Here is a 22072-nt window from a genome sequence, read left to right on the forward strand (position 1 = left end):
CTTCTACGCCAAACACTGTCATTATTAAAAATTGATGATTAAAAAAAAAAAGAACTAATGGTAGTTTATTAGAAAAAAACCCAATGTGGGATCTAGCTGAGAATGGGGCACAGACAAAAAAAAAAGAACAGAATTGATGGCTCTGTTGACAAGGAGAGTGGGAAAACCTAAATGTGGAGTGTCCAGCAACCCCTAGATGAACACGGGGGAACACGGTGGTGCTGGCTAGGCTCTCAGTTTGGGGAAATGATCATCAGAAATATACTGGAAACAGATTTTGCCAATTTCCTCATTTCACTGATGGCCAACCCCATTTCCTGCACTGCATTCCTTGCTACAACGGAAGTTTCAGCCCTTGGAGAGAAGCCGAGGGATTTCTGCAAATGTTTTCTCTTCAACAGATGGAGCAGAAACCGAGAAGCGTTACAAGGAAGATGGATCGGTGCGTCACATTTGCAACAATAAAAATACAGCAACGGTTAAAAGCGGTCCCAGTTAAATGGAAGTGGAAACCCAGGGTTAGCCTAAATCTTTTTTTAATTAAAAGTGAAGAAGAATTTCAAAGTTCTATTTCAGCCCCTCGGAGCGTCAACACAGTGAATCTGGAATGTTTATGTGGCTTGGCTGGGTGTCAGACTGCTTGAGATTTATGTGGGTTCAGGTCACAGCCTGAGAAAAACCCTCAGCACAGGGAACTGTGAGGGCAAGTGCAGGCGAGGGAAACCACATGCACGGGAAAATGTGGGTTCAAATCCCGGCTCTGTTCCTGTGTGACTTCAAGAAAATCACGTAGCCCTGAGCGCCAGTCATGTCATCTGCAAAAGAGGAAAACAGGGCCTGTCCCTGAGACTTCCTGCAGGCTCTGGGTGAAATAATGGGAGCGGGGCACGGGAAAAATCGTCTCTGAAGGTTTTACTCACCCTGCACCTGCCCAAGTGACCACACAGGAGCTTCCCATTACCTTAAGCGTCCGTATCATGAACATCTTTGGCATGCACTTCCTTTTCCTCCCTCTTCCTTTTAAGCCTGCTTTACCATCTAGATGAGCATTTCACACATTCTGGTCTTGGGACACCTGACATGAACACACCTGGATGCTTTTCAAAAGATTTTGAAAAAAAAAAAAGCTCTCAATGGTTAATAACTTGTGCTGAAGAATCCCTACAAAGCACGTAGCCATGTCAACACTGTGGATGAATTCATACTGGGCTGTCCATCCTGTACCCCAACAGCTCACACAATCCGCATTCCCATGGCCCCCCAGACCAACCACACAGATGTCCTTTGCTGGACGATTACGGTTTTGATGGGTGCATACATATTCGCGACATACATATTCGTATATTTACACATCCATGCATTTTAAGAAATGCGTATGAATAAAAGGAACGCATGCACCTCCACATGTCCATGAGCATACGGGTACGTGCGTGTGCACACACGTACATATATGCACACACATCCATACTCACACACCAGTACACTCAGACCAAAAACATGTAAACAAAATCTTTAACATAAAGACTCCATTTCAAATACCAGCCCTGATCACTTCAATTCTAAGAGCCTCAGTTGACACATGTTCAAAATAGAAACCTTAATACCTACAATAACTACTTAATCATTGTAAAATCAAATACATTACTGTCCATGAAAACACTTATTTCATTGAGCAGAAATTGAGCATAGATGCTCAATGAACGTATGTCAAGAGCCACATAATCATTTACAGATCTTACCTATTCAAGAAACATTCATGTCCACGTAACATTTATCCACATATGAAGGCACATAGGAACCCAAGAATACATTCATATGCAATTCATACGCATGTGAAAAACATCCAGACTCATGCAAGCAGCCCGCATATGTATGTGCACATACACACACGTGCCCGTGTGTGCACATGCATACACACACACACACACACACACACACACACACACAGCTTCCGTGGTATAAAGCAAGAGAATCTACATTCTCTACCCTTCTTTAAGCCAGGTTTTTGCTGTACCTGTCAAAATATACTGCTGGATCTGAGGTCCTGTGAGAAAGTGTGGAGGAAATAATTACTACACACAAAATGGATGCCAGGGTTTAAACAAAAAAAGTCTTGGCAATAGAAGCCAATACTTCAGAGAAAACATAAGCAAGGACACACATCAACAATAATTTGCCATGTGTATACAAGAGGCATCTCTGAGAAAAGACAATAAGACCGGATGCCTGAAAGGCATAGCATGCCAAAGACTTTTCTAGAAACCTTAGAGAAGTCCTATGAATCACCTATCGCTTGGACCCTCCTGAAGTTTACCATCCAAAACAAGAAGACCAACATTTAGGGGACGATTTTCTTTTTTATTAAAATTTTTTTAAATGTTTACTTATTTTTTGAGAGAGAGTATAAGCAGGGGATGGTCAGAGAGAGAGGGAGTCACAGAATCCGAACTAGGCTCCAGGCTCCAGGCTCCAGGCTCCGAGCTGTCAGCACAGAGCCTGATGCAGGGCTCGAATCCACAAACCAAGAGATCATGACCTGAGCCAAAGTCAGATCCTTAACCAACTGAGCCACCCAGGTGTCCCTAGGGGATGATTTTCTAAAAGGACACCACTGTTAAGTTTGGCCCACATGAATAATTATAGCAGGGATGGTCAGTAAGCAAAGACATGAATTCCTATTTTGCTTTGAGCTTTCTAAGAAGATAAGCGTTTGTCTTAGGTTACGGTAATGTCAATGATCATCCCCACCAAAAGCTTCTATAATGTTCAGAAACTCCATCTGTCTCCACCATCAGTGCCTCTTGGAAAATATAATCATCATTAGTGTTATTATGTATTGTATTTCCTTTATGGCCACCTTCTCCCTATGCAAAGATTCTCAAGAATGTTTGTATTTTTCATTCTATATTAGTATTTTCCATGAATTGGGAAGGGGGGTCGACCAGATAACCGTAAAATGCCATTCTCTTCTAAAAGCCTCTAATTTCATGATTCTACGATTTTGAAGATGCAGTGGTACTAACAGTTGATTTTCACATTCCATGAATATTACATTCTATGAGTCTAAGAGATTCTGGCACTGGTTTTTATTATTCTAAGATTCTCTGATTCCAAGGTTTGATAGATCCCAAAATTCTACAACCATGATTCTAAGATGCCAATATTCTAAGAATCTGACACTTTGAGCTTACAATCCCAAGCCACCATCACCTACGAATGTGATTACCAGACTCTTCCCCATGAGCCAAGCAGAACCTAAGCCAGGGTCCAAATCCCTGTACTTGAACGGGGAAGGCAAAGGGGTTGTGAATAGAAAGAAAAATGCCCATCTGAGACAAGAGTTTCTCAGACACATCTCAAGGCTTTCCAAACACCTCCCTTAGCTCAGTCTCAGACCCCTCTTGACTCCATTCTATGGCCTACTTAGAGATGAGAATATTTACTGCTGGAATATAGATGCCGTAGAGGCAAGACTCGGCCATCGCTTGCCTTTTTATCCCCCAGCATCTAGCACAAGGCCTGAACAAAGAGGCTCTCAATAAATATCATGTGCCTGAATGCGTCCGTTGGATTCACTGTAATATCCTTCCTCTTCCTTCTTGTCTACTGCCTCTGCCTTTATTTTATTTCAGGTCAACAGATGTTCCAGAAGTTTCCTTTAAAATCTACCAAGTTTAATAAGGGTGCATCAGGTAATAGCAAATGAAGCATAAGATTAGGCCCTTAGTTGAAAGGAAAATATTCAGTCTGATATTGGACCTCCTGCTTTATCCTGCTCATTTTTCTCTACCATCCTTCACGGAATGTCGGAACTTCCGTGTACAATAATCACATACTCCTCATAGGAATCCAGTGACCTACAGATTATTACCTCCCTTTTACAGATGACAAGCCCGAGGCCAAGAACAACTTCCCAAAGGCCACACAATTAAAAGTGATCCAACCCACACTGTCTGGCTCCAAGCTCAGCGCTCCCTCCTTTACTCCATGACTGCCTTATAATGAATGTTCTTAGTCATAATAAAAATAACCACCTTACAAGACATCCAGAAAACCACTACCTGGACAGAAAGCTTCTACTTCCTGTCCCCGACTTTAACCCTGAATTCATCTTCTCCATCAACACCAATTCTCATTTCAAGATTCCTCATCATGGGGGGCCTACCACACCCAACTGTTCATTTCATTTTCAAGCCTTCTTTCCTCCTCTTGAGAGTGCTGTACATGACATGTGTTTATTTTTCAATGCAAGCAAATTAAACTTAATTTCGCTTTGAGACTTATTTTTTTAGAGAATCTCACAGCCCACGGTGAGATAATTGAGACCCCGCTGTTTCTGGAAACGCTATTTAGAGGGAGCGGGACTAGCTCCGGCCCAACCTTGGAGAAAGCCATCCTCACCCCTTCTCCCCTTTGTCACACACCACAGTATTTCTCCAATCTGTCCACTCCCTTAGCACTGCCTTATTCTAGAAGGTCATCCCTGTGTCATCTGAACCACAACCAGCCAAAGGGCCAGCAAACCCCCTCTCTCCACCTCTCACCCTCCTTCTTGTCTTAATCCCAGATCCAATCATGTCAATCCTTAAGAGTTGTCAACAATTTTCTAAGCACATATTACTTAATATGAGTTCTAAAGCTTTATATGTTCCAGCCCTAGATTATTTCTCTAGCTTCACCCCCAAGCATATACTCCAGACACACTGAGCTACTTCCTGACCCACTGTCCACCAGGAATGCCTTTTCTCGGTCTATCCAACTGGCTATTCCTTTGTGGCTCATGCAGACAGACCTCCCCTCCATTACCTAACATGCCCTGTATGTGCTAATTTCAGCAGCAGCTACTCTGTATTATCTCAGTTTGCACATCTGTTTCCTTATCAGACTGGCAGAGCTTTAGATCAGGAAAATGTCCTATTCATCACAGATGGTCCAGAATCTGGAACATAGTAACTCCTCAAAAAGAAATGTGTTTTGGGGGAAAAATGGATAGTAAGGAAGCAGGAATAAACTAAAAGAGAGAGAAAGAAGAGAGTAAGGAAGGAAAGGAAAACAAAGCAAGAAAGTAAGATGATAAAGGCTGAGGGAAAGAAGGAAAAAAGGAAGGGAGGGAGGGAGGGAGGGAGAGACAAAAGGAGGGAATGGAGTTGGAAGGTGAAACATTAAATCTGGGAAACTTCCCTTCTTACTGTTCTTTATAATAATTTTTTTAATATGATCATCATCCCTGAAATAATATAGACCATCAGAATTGCTTATAAAACATTTTTTCCATAGGCATAATCTGATTTTTCAATGGAAGATATATTTCTCTAGTGTAGAGTTTCCTAAAACAAGTTATATCGAATTATGAATAAGAATTAAATGAAAAATATAGAACGTTACAATTTTGTGGCCAAATAATATTGAGAAGGCTTGAATTGGCTGGCACTAAAATCTCCCTCGATCAAAAAACTTTGTCAGAACCTCAAATTTGCTTGTATCTCACCTAATTTCCAAGAAGAGGGTAGATCATGAAGCATCTCCCAAATTTATTTGACCACACAACACATTTTCCTTGGTGTTCTTGAAGAATTAGCACACCATGGGAAAGGACTTGAAAATGCTCCAGTGGAATGACTGCTGTCTGGGAGTCAGGAATCTGGGGTTCTAGGTATAACATCCCTATTCATAAAGATTATGGGCTTTGCCATGACACTCCTCCAGCCAAAGCTTTAGTTTTCTTCCCTCAAATACAGAGGTAGCTTGGATACAACGGTTTCTTCTGGCTCAGTTCTGACATTCAATGTTCCTGTGATTTGAAAGAAAAGAGAGAGAGGGAGAGAGACACATACACTTGGTGTCATGTCTCTGTGCCCACCATTTGCTCTACCTGGAATGTCCCCTTTGCCACTTCCACAAGGACAGACCCTCTCTCCAATGCTACCACATGTCCCAAGACTTTCCGGGCAACTCGAATTAGCATGCTTTCACTCCCAAGGTTTCTTATGGAAACATTTCATTTCTATAAGAGGCTGCCTTAAATATAGCTCCTATTTTCTTTAATTCACTTAATCCATTGATGGCAACTATATGTGTCATATGATGTTATTCCAAAGGTGGCCAAGGCACTGTCTTACATGTACCTTCTGTTCCCACTAAGCCCTTGGGGATATGCCATAGTCCTCTACGGCCCCCCAAAGAGCTCAGGACAATGACTTCATCTAGAACAAAATCTGTCATGTGTTAAGTCCACTTTAGAGACCGTTTGAAGTTTCAGCCAATGATGTCAAATCATTTTTTTAGAGCCTTGGAACTTCTCATTTAACTCTTATACAAAAAAAAGTAATAAAGCAACGCAGATAAAGCCGCTGCTTTGTGCATGGCAAGGTGACCGCCAACCTCACCTGTTCTATGACTCCTACTCCCACGGTGGGGCTCCTTACCCAAAATTAAAAATGACGATGGAGTCAGAAGTCAAGTCTTCTGATTCCAAGGTGGCAGCCACTAAATCCATGCTTTCCAAATCGTGGTACCCAAAGTACAACCAGCACATCCAATGATTCTAGGTGAAACACAGGTGGCACAGCTTTTCTTCTAAGGATGTAATAGCTACTTTAACGTGCATTAGAGTGTATAAATCATTTATCTAATCTTTGGTTTTTACAAGTAGCACTGCTCAGGCTAAGGCCACATAAAAAGAGGGGGAAAAAAAACCTGAGCGTATTTAAATGTGATTTTGGACAAGTGACTAAGAAATCTAGCAAACTCTGCATTAAAGCATGTGCCTCTGCTCTTCTTCCTACCAAAAACTCCTCACCGATCCCCCCATATCCTACTACTTAAAATTTTAATTACCCAAGGAACGCACATTCATTAAAGAAGTATTAGGCAACACAGGTAAGCATGAACGAGGGACTGAAATTCACTCACAATCTATGACCCAAAGATAACCACTCAAACATCAAGGTGCACCTGACACAATAGCATGCTATACGTAATATGTTTTACCTTATATATATTTTTAACATAATGGCTCACCACAAATCTATCCACATCAATAAATGTGACCATGAGTGCCATATACTGAGCGCTGGAGGCATATTGCTGAATACTTTACATGCGTGATGTTTGAGCCTCACAGCAAAACTACCAGGGAGGTACCACAGTTAGCTCCGTTTTAGAGATCGCGTTCCCTGTCTGCATTGCACTTTCTAACTTAAAAAGGTGCTCCTCTACCGTCATCCTTAGTGGCTGTAGATAGTCCATTACACAGTCTGTTCTGTTGTTCTTTTCCTTTTATTCCAAACACTCCATAAAGTTCCTTCTTCACATATCTGTGCACATATAATTAGCTCACTTCTTAGAATGGGGAATTTCTTAAAATGGAAGGATTTGCACCTTGTTTTTAAAAAGAGGGATGACTGGGGCGCCCGGAAGGCTCAGTTGGTTGGGCATCCGACTTCGGCTCAGATCATGATCTCACAGTTCGTGGGTTCGAGCCCCGCGTTGGGCTCTGTGCTGACAGCTCAGAGCCTGGAGCCTCCTTCAGATTCTGTGTCTCTCTCTCTGCCCCTCCCCCACTTGTGCTCTTTCTCTCTCTCTCTGCCTCTCAAAAATAAAGACAAATCATAAAAGTAAATAAATAAATAAAATAACAAAGAAAAAGAGGGACAACTTCGGCTCAGGTCAAGATCTCACCGTTCGAGTTCGTGAGTTCAAGCCCCGCTTTTGGGCTCTCTGCTGTCAGCGTGGAGCCTGCTGTGGATCCTCTGTCTCCCTCTCTCTGCCCCTCCTCCATGTGTGCTCGCTCTCTCTCTCTCTCTCTCTCTCTCTCAAAAATAAACATGTTAGCATACATTAAAAATATTTTTTAAAAATAAATAAAAATTAAACAAAATAAAAAGAGGGACCAAGATGGACATAATGGTAGCAACAGAGATGGAAATACAGATCTGCTTGCTCCCTGGCCCGTCTCCTCTTCCCCCTCTTCTCCTCCTTGATCACCTCACTGCAGCTGGTTTCCTTACTGTGCCTTCAGCTCACCAGGCCCAGTCCCACCTCAGCAACTGTACTCTTCTGCTCTCTCTTGCTGGAATGTTCTTCCCCTAGACATCCATCTGGCTATCTCTCTCGCTTCCTACAGATCTCTGCTCTAACGTCCATATTTCAATGAGGGCTTCCCTTCTTCCCTACCTGAAACAGTGTGCCCTCTTCTGCCCAGCCACCCTCCATCTAGAATACACCAACCTTCATCTGACACACTACACGTTCACTTGCTTATCTATTTATACGCTTCTCCCTCAAGAAAACGTCAGCTCCGAGAAGGCAGGGGCAAATCAGCTGTGTCCACTGCTGTATTACGAGCTCCTAGGACAGTGCTTGGCACAGAGTAAGTGCTCAGTGAATGACGTCTGTTTGCTTGTTTAAAAGAAAGATTAAAAGCCACATTTTATCAAGGATATATTCATATAGATTTCCACCAATGCTACAGAACAGTGTCTTGTTCCCTGCCTTCTTGCCAAGACTAGATGCTGTCATTTAAAAAAAAAATGGCCATTTGGGAGCACCTGGGTGGTTCAGTTGGCTAAATGTATGACTCTTGATCTCGGCTCAGGTCATGATCTCACGGTTTGGCAGATTGAGCCCCACGTTGGGTTCTGCACTGACAGCATGGAGCCCGCTTGGGATTCTGTCTCCTCCTCTCTCTGCACCACCCCCCACTCTCTCAAGATAAATAAACAAATAATTTAAAAAACAGCCATTTTGATGATGCTTTGTGGTACCACATTACTATTTCCATTATTTGATTGCTGGAGAACCTGAGTATTTTGGCTTTTTAAATGGGTTCATTGGCCATGTGTGTTCCCCATCCCATTTTTAGCTGTAAGTTCCACCCCCAGATCACATTCTGACAGTAGATGGCCTTATGATAGTATCTGGGCTCATGTTCTATTAATAAGGAAGGAAAAATCTGCTTTGGACATTTCCCGCTGTATCTGTTGTTTTTCTCCTCAATACCAATATTCCTTTCTTTTTTTTTTTTTTCCAATATTCCTTTCTTATACGTGTGTGTGTGTGTGTGTGTGTGTGTGTGTGTGTGTAAAGAGAGAGCTCTCCATATGTATGTATGTATGTATGTATATACATATACATATATATACATATATATACATACACACACATACACACACACATATATATACACATCTACATATATATGCCCTTTCTCTTGCAGCATCTGGCTATAAAAATCCATACCGCTTCTACCCTATTTCCTGAGATGCTTTTAAAAGTGCTACTGTTTCCAGAGGTGGCTTTGGTGATTTTATTCCCAAGAAAAGTAACATTTTGGTTCTTGGCTCTGGCTCAGAGCTAGAAAGTAGCTCTCCTACAACTCCTGTTCCTGGTCTGAGCAGCATCTGAACTCTCACAACTTAACGGTACAAATAAACACACTAAGCTAAGGTTTCCTGCTGAGGCATTGTGAAGTTAAATTACTATTTTAAGAGGCTATGAAGTTGGCAGCCAGAAAGCACTGGAAGAGTGGAAGATATTCACGATGCTGACAGATAAAGCAGGAGAGAAAGCAAAATGCAGGTTATTAAGGAGATTTAAGAAGCCTCCCTCCAGTGACGCCATTTATAACATCTCCTGGAACTTGCAAGATAGATGCCTTTCTCATTTAGGAGTCTGCAAGACCGGGATTGAGGGCAGGGCCCGCGTGACAGAATGGTTGAAGATTTGCGACAACAGACCTGGCCTAAGACAATAGAGACAAAGCAGCAATAATCAGCCTTGATTTTGGGAGGCCACCAAGCCGCTAAGGGCTGGACAATGCCTTCAACGGGTAGGTGGAGAGAGGGCAGTTCAATGAAAGGATGTTAACGCTCAGCATCTGCTGATGATACAGGTTTGAGACCCGGTGCTATCATTTATTATATGTCTCAGAGCCAGTCCTTTTGCCTCTGAGTCACAAGGTCCTCATCTGGAAAATGGGGAGAATAAACACAACTTTAGAGTGAGACGGTAAAGGCTGAAGGAAATAAAACACGTTAAGACATACAAGCACTTGGTGAAACTCATGATAAAAATGAGAAAGAAAGGAAACCAAGAGGACGGGTAGGATTAATGTGGTTCACACAAGAGCATGAAGCATGCTGTCAGTCACGCTCTCCCATAGGCATGTGCTGAACGCTTGGTCACATAGCTTAGAAAACCAAATCAAGACGCGTAAGGACACAGACTGCAGGGGTAGGGTACTAGAACCAACTCAGACACAGTTTGGTGTTAAAGAGGAAAAAGTTTGTATGTAAAAAAGTGACAGAAAATTGATCTGGACTCTAAGTTGATTTTCAGCTCTGATGGCCAATGATCCTATATCTACATCTGATGTCTGATCCACAGTAATATAGAGATTCAAAAAAAATCTGCCTCAGCCATTTTAGTTTTATTATTATTGGGTTGTTTTTTTTTTTTTTTTTTTTTGAGAAAGAGAGAGAGAGAGAGAGAGAGAGAGAGAGCTTGTGAGCAGAGGAGAGGGATAGAGGGGGGTGGAGAGAGAAAGAATCTTAAGCAGGTTCCACACCCAGTGAGGAGCTCACCACGGGGCTTCATCTCATGACCGTGAGATCATGACCTGAGCCAAGATCAAGCATCGGGACACTTAACCAACTGAGTCACCCAGGCGCCCCAGTCATTTTATTTCTATATCCTTCCGTGCCTTTCCCTACACTCTCCATCTCTCCCCTACTGTTGGCATCGCATTGCCACATTGGGGGAGGGGGACTGGTAAAAATGATTGAGCAAGCTCATTTGCAAGGTAGTGCTTTGAACCTGGTAATAATCTCTGTGCTCCAGAGCACCCCCAGTTAGAGAACACACCTATACGCATGGGCAACATTTAATCTAATGCAGCAGGGGATAGCAATAATAACAAGTAATAATAGCAAGCGTTTGTATAATGTGGATGATCTGTCAGCCGTTGCTCAAAGCGCTTATCATATGGACTCATTAAAACCCACAATATCTCTATGAGGCGTCAGCATGGTCCTCTTCATCGGGTAGAGGAGGAAACTGGCACCGGAACGTTAGGTCATCCGGCCAAGGTCACAGTGCTAGCCAGTGGCAAAGCTGGCGTTCAAACTCCAGCATCCACCCTTTCACCCACTACACTTTTACATCAGACAGAAGCAGCCCTAGGCCTCCACACATCACTGATTCCACGTGTGGCCTTGGACAAGCGGCATCACCGTGCTGTGCCCCAGTTTCCTCCTCTCTAGAACAAGGACAATAGCACCTAGGCACGAGTTTGTTGAGGTTATTCAACAAGGTATCTATATCACGTCCTCATTATAGCACAAAGAATATACAACATCCTTGGCACACACACTTTCCCCTCCAAGAACAGCTTGGTCATGGTGACATTTCGGCCACCTCTAAATATTGTGGGTGAAGATCCTTCCAGAATCCCCTCAAGTCCCATCCTGTGTTCTGCCTACATGTATAATCCCACCATCAGAAATAGGGGGCGAACGCAGGTGAATCCGTGGCTGAACCAGTAATGTTTTCAGGAATTCTTTGTAAGGCTTCAATGGACCCCGAATGATGCTGTCCTGTTAATGTGCCTTTGGTTTTTTTTTAAATTTTTTTAACGTTTATTTATTTTTGAGACAGAGAGAGACAGAGCATGAATGCGGGAGGGTCAGAGAGAGAGGGAGACACAGAATCGGAAGCAGGCTCCAGGCTCTGAGCCATCAGCCCGGAGCCCGATGCGGGGCTCGAACTCATGGACCACGAGATCGTGACCTGAGTCAAAGTCGGACGCTTAACCGACTGAGCCACCCAGGCGCCCCAATATGCGTTTGAAATAAAGTTCTTTAGGACCCCTCTCAGCCCTCCTTGCCTCGGCCGTCTCTGGCAATGGCATTTGATGAGGACAGCTTCATCTCAAAGAGGCTTGCCTCCCACATTTGTCTCAGCAGAAAAACCCTATTACCACCCCCTGCCAGGTAATCTATTTTTTTATCTTTCTCCTACATTCCTACATTTCTTTTTTTTTTAATTTATTTCTTTTTTATTTCTTTCTTTATTTTTTTTTTTTTTTTGAGAGAGAAAGCGTGTGAGCAGTGGAGGGGCAGAGGGAGGGAGAGAGAGAGAGAGAGAGAGAGAGAGAGAGAGAGAATCCCCAGCAGGCTCCATGCCCAGCGCCAGACATGGGGCTTGATCTCATTACCCGTGAGATCATGACTTGAGCCCAAATCAAGGGTCAGATGGCTAACCCACCGAGCCACCCAGGCGCCCGTGATTTTCTTTTTTTAATGGCCTTTCTGCTTCGTGCATATGTTTTTTTTAGAGTACGGGCCAAGACTCCTCACAGGTCCTCCGCCTCTCATGTGCCCATAGACTCAGAGCCTATCAAATCCCGTAAGAAATTTAGCTTATCTACTACCACGCAAACTGAATGAAACGTACTTGCTTAAGGCAGAGGTCTCTGTCTCAGCTCTCGGAATGTTCTTCCACGTTAACCTTTGGGTTTCTGTCCACCGCCCACCAGAATCTCCTCAACTTTTGGGGATTGCTAAGTCCCAGAACGGAGACGTGTGAACCGACCGCGCTTGGAAGCGATCACATATCCTAGATGTCTGCCCTTCGTCTACCCGAATCAGCTTGCAATCTGTAACTCGGCTGCTCCGCATTACCCCCAGGATCCATTATTTCTCATCGAGGTTCCCACAGGCTCATTTGCAGGACCTGTGAAAGGCTCGATGAATTATATCTCTGGGCCAGTATTGGGTTAACCCTTACAAAGGGTTCTAGCTGTTCGGATGAGCCATTTACTTGGAGCCCCGTCGCTTCGACCTTTGCATTTTACACAAAAACGATTTCATCTTGCCTTTGTTAATTGCCTTATGAATCTACCTCCTCACCGGAGGGGGGATACAGTTTCCTAGCTTCTCTCAAAGAGGCCCTGGCATCGTTGGATACATCTCCGCACCCGGTGAGAAAATCTCCACACACTGAGAACAAGATTTGTTCAGAATGATGTATTTTGTGTCTGCACCGGGTTTCTGTTCCCACGCGTGTCCTCCACTGGGTAGCAGACAGGCCCAGTAATTTAACCCTCTTAACTTTCTCAGACCCAGTCCTGTCCAATCTATTCTCCGCAAGGCCACCTGCAATCTCTGAAACATAGTTCCTTTGAGACACAAAGATCCCCTTCACCCTCATATGAAAAAAAAAAAAAAAGAAATTAATTTCACATTTCCTCAGCCTCATTATCTTCTTAATTGTCTTCTTGGCCCCCCTCAGTAGCAAGGACTGTCTATGGATTTCTAGGCAGCCTTTTTAGGCCACTGTGTTCCAGGAGGACAGTGGGTTTCATGCTACCACTGAATCACTCTGATATTAAGAGTCACCATGGTGGTGTATCTATCCCATTCAGCCACCGTGGACTGAGTCACAGTCAGTGCTCTGAGGTATGACTTCTTTTTGCTTTGCTCATTTTTGAGAAGATCTCTAAACATTATGATGAAGTACGGCCATCGTGTGTATCTCTCCGTGCTTGTGCAAGAACTTTGTCATGCGTTATTTCATTGAGCTGGGGGAAATCCCTCGGTGAGACAGGCCACTGTTTGGTCCTTTCCAACTGGCAGCAGGCAAGCCCAGAGAGGGGAAGATATGTCCGTAGGGTGCTCCAGAAACACAGCGATAGGAGCTGGGACCAGAATTGGGTGCCCTGAGCCCGTATGCTCTGACTGTATGAAATTGAAAATGAATGGAGATATAAAATGAAGAGATATGGTCTCATCTCCATCCAGACCTTTTAGTCACTGCCATCTTTCTCCTCCTCCCCCCCACCACAACCACCATCACAGGATCTAATCTTCACCTTCCCCAAACTCTCATAAAACTTCTGAAATGAGAGTTGTCGGTCTACCATGAACGATCATTATGGATCTGCAGATCTCCTCTGTTCGATTGCCAGCCCCTGCCAGGATTCATCACCATATCTACCAGGCCATTTTGTCCAAGGCCTTTCCCAGCCAAGATAGGCAATAAAGATTTGGTCATCCAAAATGACTCTGGCTTTCATTTGGTTTTACCAGACTTCATTTCAATTACCCTCTCTCTAGGTGTTCATTCTCTTCCTCTTTTTCTGTCTATTTCCCCCTCTCCAATTCTCCCCATCCCTTTAGAGCTGGGTATGTCCAGAGGGTGCAGCACCCAGGGCAGGACTACAAATGAAGAGCAGAACTTACTGAAATGATGGACTAAAAATGGACAACATGAGGGGCGCCTGGGTGGCTCAGTCGGTTAAGCATCATACTGTTGATTTTGGCTCGGGTCATGATCTCAGGGTGATGAGATCGAGCCCCACATTGGGCTCTGCACTGAGCATGGGGCCTGCTTAGGATTCTCTCTCTCTCTCTCTCTCTCTCTCTCTCTCTCTCTCTCTCCCTCCCTCCCTCTCCTCCCTCTACCTGTCTCCTGTGCACACATGTGTATGTTTCTGCTTTCTCTCTCAAAGACAAAAAATGGACAGGATGGAAACCTGTCGAGGGTACTTGACGCTGAGTTTCTATCAGTCTCCACACTCTTCGCATCGCAGTTCTCAGGCCGCCCACTCCCCAAGCAGGGACATTTTGAGGGGGAGGGTATCTCTAGACTCTTTATTCCCGCATCTTTTAGAAGACCTTTTGATCTAGTCCCTAACTACCTCTCTTATTTCCATCTCATGACATTCTCCTTCTCGTTGGAAAGCTCCGGCCACACGATCACTTGGATCTGCTAAGCTTCCACGTGGTTAGTGACTTGATCTTTGCTGTGTCTGCCACATGGCTGGCTTCCCCTCGCTTAAACCAGTCTAATGTCACGCCTTCGGAGAAGTCTCTCCCGACTACCCTATCTAAAGCCACACCATCCACATTCCTTTCTAGCCTCTTGTCCCAAATTATTTGCATGACATTTACTACTCCGTGAAATGATTTTGCTCATCTCTTTGTTTACCATTTATTACCTGTCTCTTCCCACTGGACTACGAGCTCCACGAAGAAAAGGGCCACGCTTGTGCTACATTACTCATGTCCGTAGCTGTGCCACTCAGTCCATTAGCTACTCATCACCAACAGCTACTGACATTAAAATTAAAATTAGATTAAATCAAAAACTCAGCCCATCAGTAACACTAGCCACATTTCGAGTGCTCAGCAGTCACATGTGCTTAGCGGCTACCATAATGCATAGCACAGAGAACATATCCATTACCTAAGAAAGTTCTACTTGATAGCACTGGTCTAGAGCAATGCTTGAGAAATAGCTGTCACCTAATAAATATTTGTTGAAAAAATGAAGGATTCAATGTCCCTTTTAATCCTCACTCAATTTTAGGTCACCCTCCCCCTTTTTGGGCTTCTAAACCCTGTAAGTGTGATCCACTAGAGAATGCCCAGAGAACAACATTGAGCTTGGTGTTGCAGGATCCAGGGCTGTGGAAACAGGCCCTTCTGGTCTGAAGAAGAATATCTGTGGTGACATGATGATGCTTCCACGATATGGGAAGAACTGAGATTAGAAGAGACTTATACTTGTGTCATATGATTTGAGAGACTTATGATAAAAGGCAGATTTAGGGTCACAGTGAGAACACATCCCAACAAAGCTCTCCCAATACAACACAGGTTGGTTTGTGAGATAGTGACTTCACTGTTGCCAAAAGTGCTAAAAATGAGACTGAGCGGACATGTGTTATGAGTATTCCAAAAGGGATTCTTGATTCTTGAGTAAGGAGAAAGATCTGGTTATTCAGAAACCTTAGAACACTAAGATTCGTTGATCAAATGATTCCATGACTCCTTCATAACATCAATTTCAAAGGGTCAATACTATGCTCTCAGCTATACCGGAATCTGCTGAACAACCCAGTCCTGTTGGTCATCCACAACGGTTACCATTAACTCAGTGGTCCCCAAGAAAGAGTAGAAGTGCTGAAGCAAGAAGGAGTCAGGTTCCACTTCTGGCTGTGCTGGTCGTGTGACCTTGGGCAAGGGACCTAGCCAGCATGAGTTTCACCTTCTTCTTCTGTAAAACGACTGTATCTGCCTCACTGGGTGGAAAGGAAGATTGAATGAGAAGAAAACTAAAGACCCTGGAACACAGTAGGGCAATGTTTATTCCAAGTAGGGCATAATTTCATCCATCTGTATCATCGATATCCCTATATTGATAGTATAAGTAGCATGATTTGAAACCATGATTGTATTGCTTTGTGAGAATATGAAACGATTATCAGAAAGAGAAAGAATAAGAGAGAGAGAGAGAGAGAGAGAGAGAGAGAAGGATGACAGCTATAACTGAGCCTCGCCTCAAATGCCATAGCAAACATTTACAGAGCCACTACTATGTGTCAGTCCCTGGAGATAAAAGAAAATATTCCTACTAAGACCCTGTTGAAGAGACATATATCCGCAGAGTTACAAAACAGGGCAAACAGGGATAGAAGCTAAAATAGAGTTTCAGGCAAAATTATATGAATGAACAGGGGAGAAAGATTTATTCCAAAATAAGATTTTGGGAAGACTTCTTGGCAGGGTCGTTTGAGCTGGATGTTAAAAAGTGGAGGCTGAAGCTGAGGGATGGAGGAGAGAAAAATAAAGGTGCTCCTTGCAGATGGGGTTCGCATGGAAAACATGAGGGGGGATTATCTGGAGAACGACATTTGAAAATCTGTCCTCTTCACACGACCCCCATCTTGTCTTTAATATGATTACCAGAAGTCCAGCGGCCAATTTATTAATCTTTGGATTTTAGCAAGGGGAACGCAGGGAGAGAAGGGCGGGTTAGGTCTAACCTTAGTGGCCTATTCGGGTGATAAGTACTCATAAGGAATTGGGAGGGGGCAAGCTAGAGGGTGTCAAACAGAAAATGTCTCTTCACACAACCAAAGGCCCTTCCAGAAAAACGGAAGACTTTGTGGTCAACAGCATAAACTCTTGCAAGCACGAAGACATTTTATTTGGACTGACCAGGGGAGAAGGTTTTTTAAAGTCCCCACCTGTACCATTTCGAATGTATGCATTGCAGCCTGAGCTGGGCCATGGAAACTCAACGGGGGCCCAACAGCTGATTTGGAATCTCTGAGCCAGTTCTCCTCGGTTGAAATGGAGTCACAGCTCCCCCTTCTGGGAGCTAAAGTGCCATCCAGCCTCGGAAAAGCCTGTGTGGAAAGGCTCTATTGCAGATGGGCCTGAAACCCCCATGTTTTTCTCAGTGCTCGCCTGCACCCCAAAATGAGCATCTAGGACTCTGGGAGCACTTTTGCGTGGGCTTGGCTCTGACTTCTCAAGAGCCTATCCTTCACAGGGATTTACATTTCCCCTTCTCTGGGATGATGAGTCCCAAGTCTTTGTGTGGGTGATGCCTTTATACAGGGGAACACAATTCGGTGCGGAGGTTGAAATTCCCTTTTGGGGACTATAGCAAGGAAGAAAGGTTTCTAAATCTGCATGTGCACATGTGTGTATGAGTGCACGTACACACATGTGCTTGGACATGTTCCTGTGACTGCAGTATGCATAACTGTATAGGGCAAGATTCTCATTAATATAAAGAAATTAATTTGCCTGAAGTATTTGCATTGGTAGATGGGTATACACTTAACTCTGGAAGGCCAAGAATTCCTTAATAAAGAACTCAGGTACAGTCCGATGCTCTGTTGGATTCTGTCCACCAGTCATAGTCAGTATTGGGTCCCTGCCTGTGTGTAGTTCTCTGAAGCCACCGGAGAAGGAATGGATGGTGTGTGTGTGTGTGTGTGTGTGTGTGTGTGTGTGTGTGTATCTGACTATCTGTCTCTCTGTCTAGTGGGGAGAGTGACTGAGGCATTGGATCCTTTCTCTCCGGGGTCATGTTTATAGATGGAGCACCTCTGAAATGAGAAGTTTGAAGGCGGGAGACAGTGATTGTCTTGGGTGGGAGCACAGTGGCCCGTTGGGACTGGGGAACAATACATAGTCCCCAGGCAGTATGGTGAAGTGGAAAGGACATCGATCTGGGCGTCAGGCAGACACCCGTCATAGGTTCTAGCCCTGGGCATACCACGAACTTGCTAGAGAATGCTGTGGAATTCTCATCCCCTCTCCGGGCCACAAGTCCTGCCTGTCTGCTCTTTAATATTCCTTCCAGCTTTAATTGTCGCTGAATTGAAAAAGAAATAAAACGAGAGTGGATCCTAGCACAGGGTGTCCTCCTCTGACTTTACATCCCCACACAAAATGAACCAGGGGGCCCTGCTCTGACATGAGTTTCCTGAAGCAGATTCCTTGTGGCCCCATGAGGGCTGCAGCCTGAGGTACAAGTGCCTGCAGGCAGCACGGTCACCCACCCGCCAGGGCAGGTCCTTGCAAACACGTTTGCTTTTATCTTGCCTCAGAAGCTACATGCGCGTGCACATATGCACATACACACACACACACACACACACACACACACACACACCCCATCTCATGTTTAAAACACAATTATATTTCTACTTATCTTTTCCCCAAAAGGTCTTTTCAGTGGCTCCTTGCCAGCTGGGGTAGACGAGGGGCCGTCCCAGCATCTCAGCCCTTGTGCTCCACTAGCCTCCATGCCTGGCGGCAGAACGGCTGCCTCTTACCTTGGGAAAGTAACAGCTGCCGAGTCTGGAAGCCATGCTAACAGCAGTAAAACTCAGCATTTTTGCTGAGTAGGGCAAGCCTTTAAGAGGCAGCCGGGAATCAAATCAATGGCTGGCCCCAGAGTCCAAACCCAGCAGGACCTAGCCAGGGTGGCCAGGGGACTTACCAAGAGAGCCTCCTGGGAGGTGGAGGAAAGAGGAAAGAGAGACCTGACCCAAACTGTCTTCCTTACTGACATTCTCCCCACCACCGCCACCGCCCCCCACCCCCCCCCCCCCCGTGCCCTTGGCAGTATTTTGGAGCCTAGCAAGAGATGTGAGGTGCAAATCGATAGCAGTTTAAGTCAATTACGGCCACATTCTGCCACGAATTCCCCACCCACAACCATTCCCACATTGTGGATCTCCCTCAGCACTGAAACACACACACGCACACACACACGCACACACACGCACACACATGCACACACAATCTCTCTGCTCTCCCATCTTCCTCCTAACTCCAGTGGAGCCATAAGGAGGCACAGTTTATGAAGAGATTCTCTTGGGGCTTCCCAAGCCTTTCTGAAATGGGGAAGGGAAGGAGGGATCTCTTAGGGAAGTGCCCCATCCATCTCCTTCCACGTTACCCACAGCTGCCCCCATATGAAATTTTCCCTGTGATCCTGTGTAACTATGATGGATGAGCAGGTCTCTGAGGACTCTCCTCCTTTCCCTTTAGGGGGATACATGCAAACTTGCTCAGATCATCCCCAAAAGCACCAGTACCAGGAGGCACTGTCCTGCTGTTATGATTACACATGGAGAGGCATGGTAGACTCTATCCCAGACTTGCCAAGCCCCAGATAAGGAGCCCACCGCTGACTTCTCTCTCTGACACCCACTACCCAGTGACTCCAAATTCCCATCAGAATCCTGGAGCCTGCCCAGTGTGGAATTTAAAGTGACAGCATGTCATTGCCTCAGGGTTTGGCCATTTCTCTTTCATATTAAACGCTGAGTCCAAGTCCACCAGGTCTCCAACATTTGGAGGAATTTTCCTTCCAGGGTATCAATATTGGGGTAAATAAGGTGCTGTCCTTATCCCTGGAATGCTCCCCAAAACCCAAGCCCAGAGCGCCAAGAAGAAGTCCACAGCGGGTCTCCCGATGGCTACGTGATCCTATAGTAAGGATCCCATTCCATGTAAGCTGGAAAGACCTAATTAAAAAGACACACAAGTGCACACATACAAACACATACGTACAAACATGCACACACACATCGCGCCTTAAGTAGGTTATAGGACCTCTCTTTACCTCCTCCCCGACACACACACACACACACACACACACACACACACACAGAGCACAGCACAGCACAAACACGCATCAAACGCAAACGACGCTGCACACGCAAACACACACTAGCACCACATCAAGTTCCCACCACGGCACACACGTCGGGAGCGCGCGGGGAGCACACACACCACTTACTAAAACCCGCATTTAACCCCTTGCGCCCCAGAAAGCAGAGCCCTCCCCCTCCAAGGAACCTGCGAGGACTTGGAGGCGGCTAGGCGGCCGACGGAAGAGACGAAGGGTGACGAGAGGGGGAGGGGAGGGGCGGGCGGGGGCGCCCCGAATGCGGTCCGGGGCCGTCTCCAAGGGCAGCGGGGCTGGCGGGCGCTGCGCCCGGCGCCGCCTTACCTGGAGTCAATGTCCGTCTTTGGCGGAGAGCTGCGGGAGGACGCTTTTTATTCGGCTCGGTGGGAAGTTGGGAGAGCCCTGCGTCCAGCTCGCATACCGGGAACGGCGCGGGGACTGCAGGCGTGGGGGTACCTGGCTCCTAGCAGCCTGGCTCATACTCAGCCGTAAAGTCCCCTCCGCTGGTCCCGAGGACAGGCATGAATCCCGGCTCCGGAAGGCGGTCACTACTCCCTCAGCCTCCCGGCTCTCTCGCTCTCGGTTTGCTCTCTGGCTCGCTCCCTCGCTCCCTCGCTCGCTCGCTCGTTCGCCTGCGCTTTCCTCCTCCCCCCTCCCCGCGCCAGATCAGTTCACAGCCGTGGGGACCGGGAGCGAGGCGGCCAGCGAATGGAGAGGGAAGTCCAAGTGCGCCGCGGTCTCCGGGCGGGGAGCAGTGGAGGCCGGGCTACGCGGGAGGAGGGACTTACCCGGCGACGGGCGAAAATGAATGGGGGAGCGGCTGCCGGGGGCGGGGAGGGAGGAGCCTAGAGCCAGGGTTTATTCTGAGGAGTGTTTTGTACATCTTTAGGCGGAGGAGGAGAAGGGAGAGGAGGAGAGAAAAAAGGCCTTCTCCGAGGGAGGGGCGGCCTGGGTGGGCTGAGGCTGAGCCACTGGGGAGTCTAGTGGGTCTGGGGATAGGGTGGCGTGTCTCCGTGTATGAGCGCCCAAAGGGACTTTGTGATGTGTGTGTGTGTGTGTGTGTGCGCAAACCCTGCGTCGTGGTGTTTCTAAGCGTGTCTGTAGCTGTGTGCGTCGCGAGTTATACGAGTTTTTCCGGATATGCGGGTGCTAGTGCGTCTGTGTGTATCTATTCCAGTGTGGTTTTGTCTGGGGAGGTGAGTGTGTGGGTCCGTGTGTATCCGTGTGCCTCTGTATGCGTGTTTAAGACTGTTTGTTTCTCTGTATGTGTAGGCATGAGCCCCACAGAACCTCCCAGAATTAAGCAAGTGCTTCTCGGAGCAAGAAGCTGATAGGACGCAAAGTTCTCTAGATACAACCAGAGAAGGTATGGGGGCGAAGGCATTAATACAGAGACCCAAAGACTCCGAATTTAGCCTGAGGTGCAGGCTGGGGTTGCTGACGTGGGGCCTCTCCCTGAAGCAGCAAAGAAGGCCGGTACACGATCTAAATTCTCACGCAGCGCATATTCTCTATGTTTGTTTACTTTGCTTCTTTTTATTTTTTTTTTAATTAAAAAATATCAGCAATGGAGATTGCTAGTTCCTGGAAGCTTAGGCAAGGATAGGTAGCGTCAGTGACGCTACCAGATGGAGGGGCAAAGAGTAATAAGGAAAAGGTGATGAAAAATTTAAAGGAAACTATATTGGGTAAAAGTGTCAGCTCCCGCAGGTTAGAATCCTGTCTATGATCCTGGCCAAATCAGTTACCTCTTAAACCTTAATTTCCCATCTGTGTATTCGAATAATATAACAGCCTATCCAGCATGGTTGGTGTAAGATTTAAATGAGTTAATTTATGTGAAAAACACTTAGAATACTCCCTGACACCTTGTGAGTGCCTAAAGCATGCTCTCTGTGATTATTATTGTTATTGTTATCATGTTAGGATTATTCAAAGAGTGTTAGGAAAGAGACATGATAACTAGGGAGGTCCAGAAGGGTCTAGGAGCTCGAGAATTAGAAGTCTTGAAACAAAATGGAAGAGAAATTCTGGAGTGAGGAATTGAGAACTTGAGAAGAAATATTTAATT

The 22072-nt window shown here is 45.6% G+C and overlaps 1 protein-coding gene across 2 annotated transcripts in view; it reads right to left on the minus strand.

The window, feature by feature from the left end:
- Window positions 1-20766, minus strand: part of BRINP1 (BMP/retinoic acid inducible neural specific 1) — a 174138-nt gene extending 153372 nt beyond the window's left edge. For both annotated transcript variants that reach the window (XM_019454028.2, XM_019454025.2), the window contains exon 1: window positions 20326-20766. The gene's annotated coding sequence lies outside the window, so the exon portion shown is untranslated. The remainder of the gene's footprint in view (window positions 1-20325) is intronic.
- Between the last annotated feature and the right edge of the window lie 1306 nt (window positions 20767-22072).

The sequence above is a fragment of the Panthera pardus genome, unplaced genomic scaffold, assembly GCF_024362965.1.
Source record: "Panthera pardus isolate Hobbes unplaced genomic scaffold, ASM2436296v1 HiC_scaffold_20, whole genome shotgun sequence".
Lineage (NCBI taxonomy): Eukaryota > Metazoa > Chordata > Mammalia > Carnivora > Felidae > Panthera > Panthera pardus.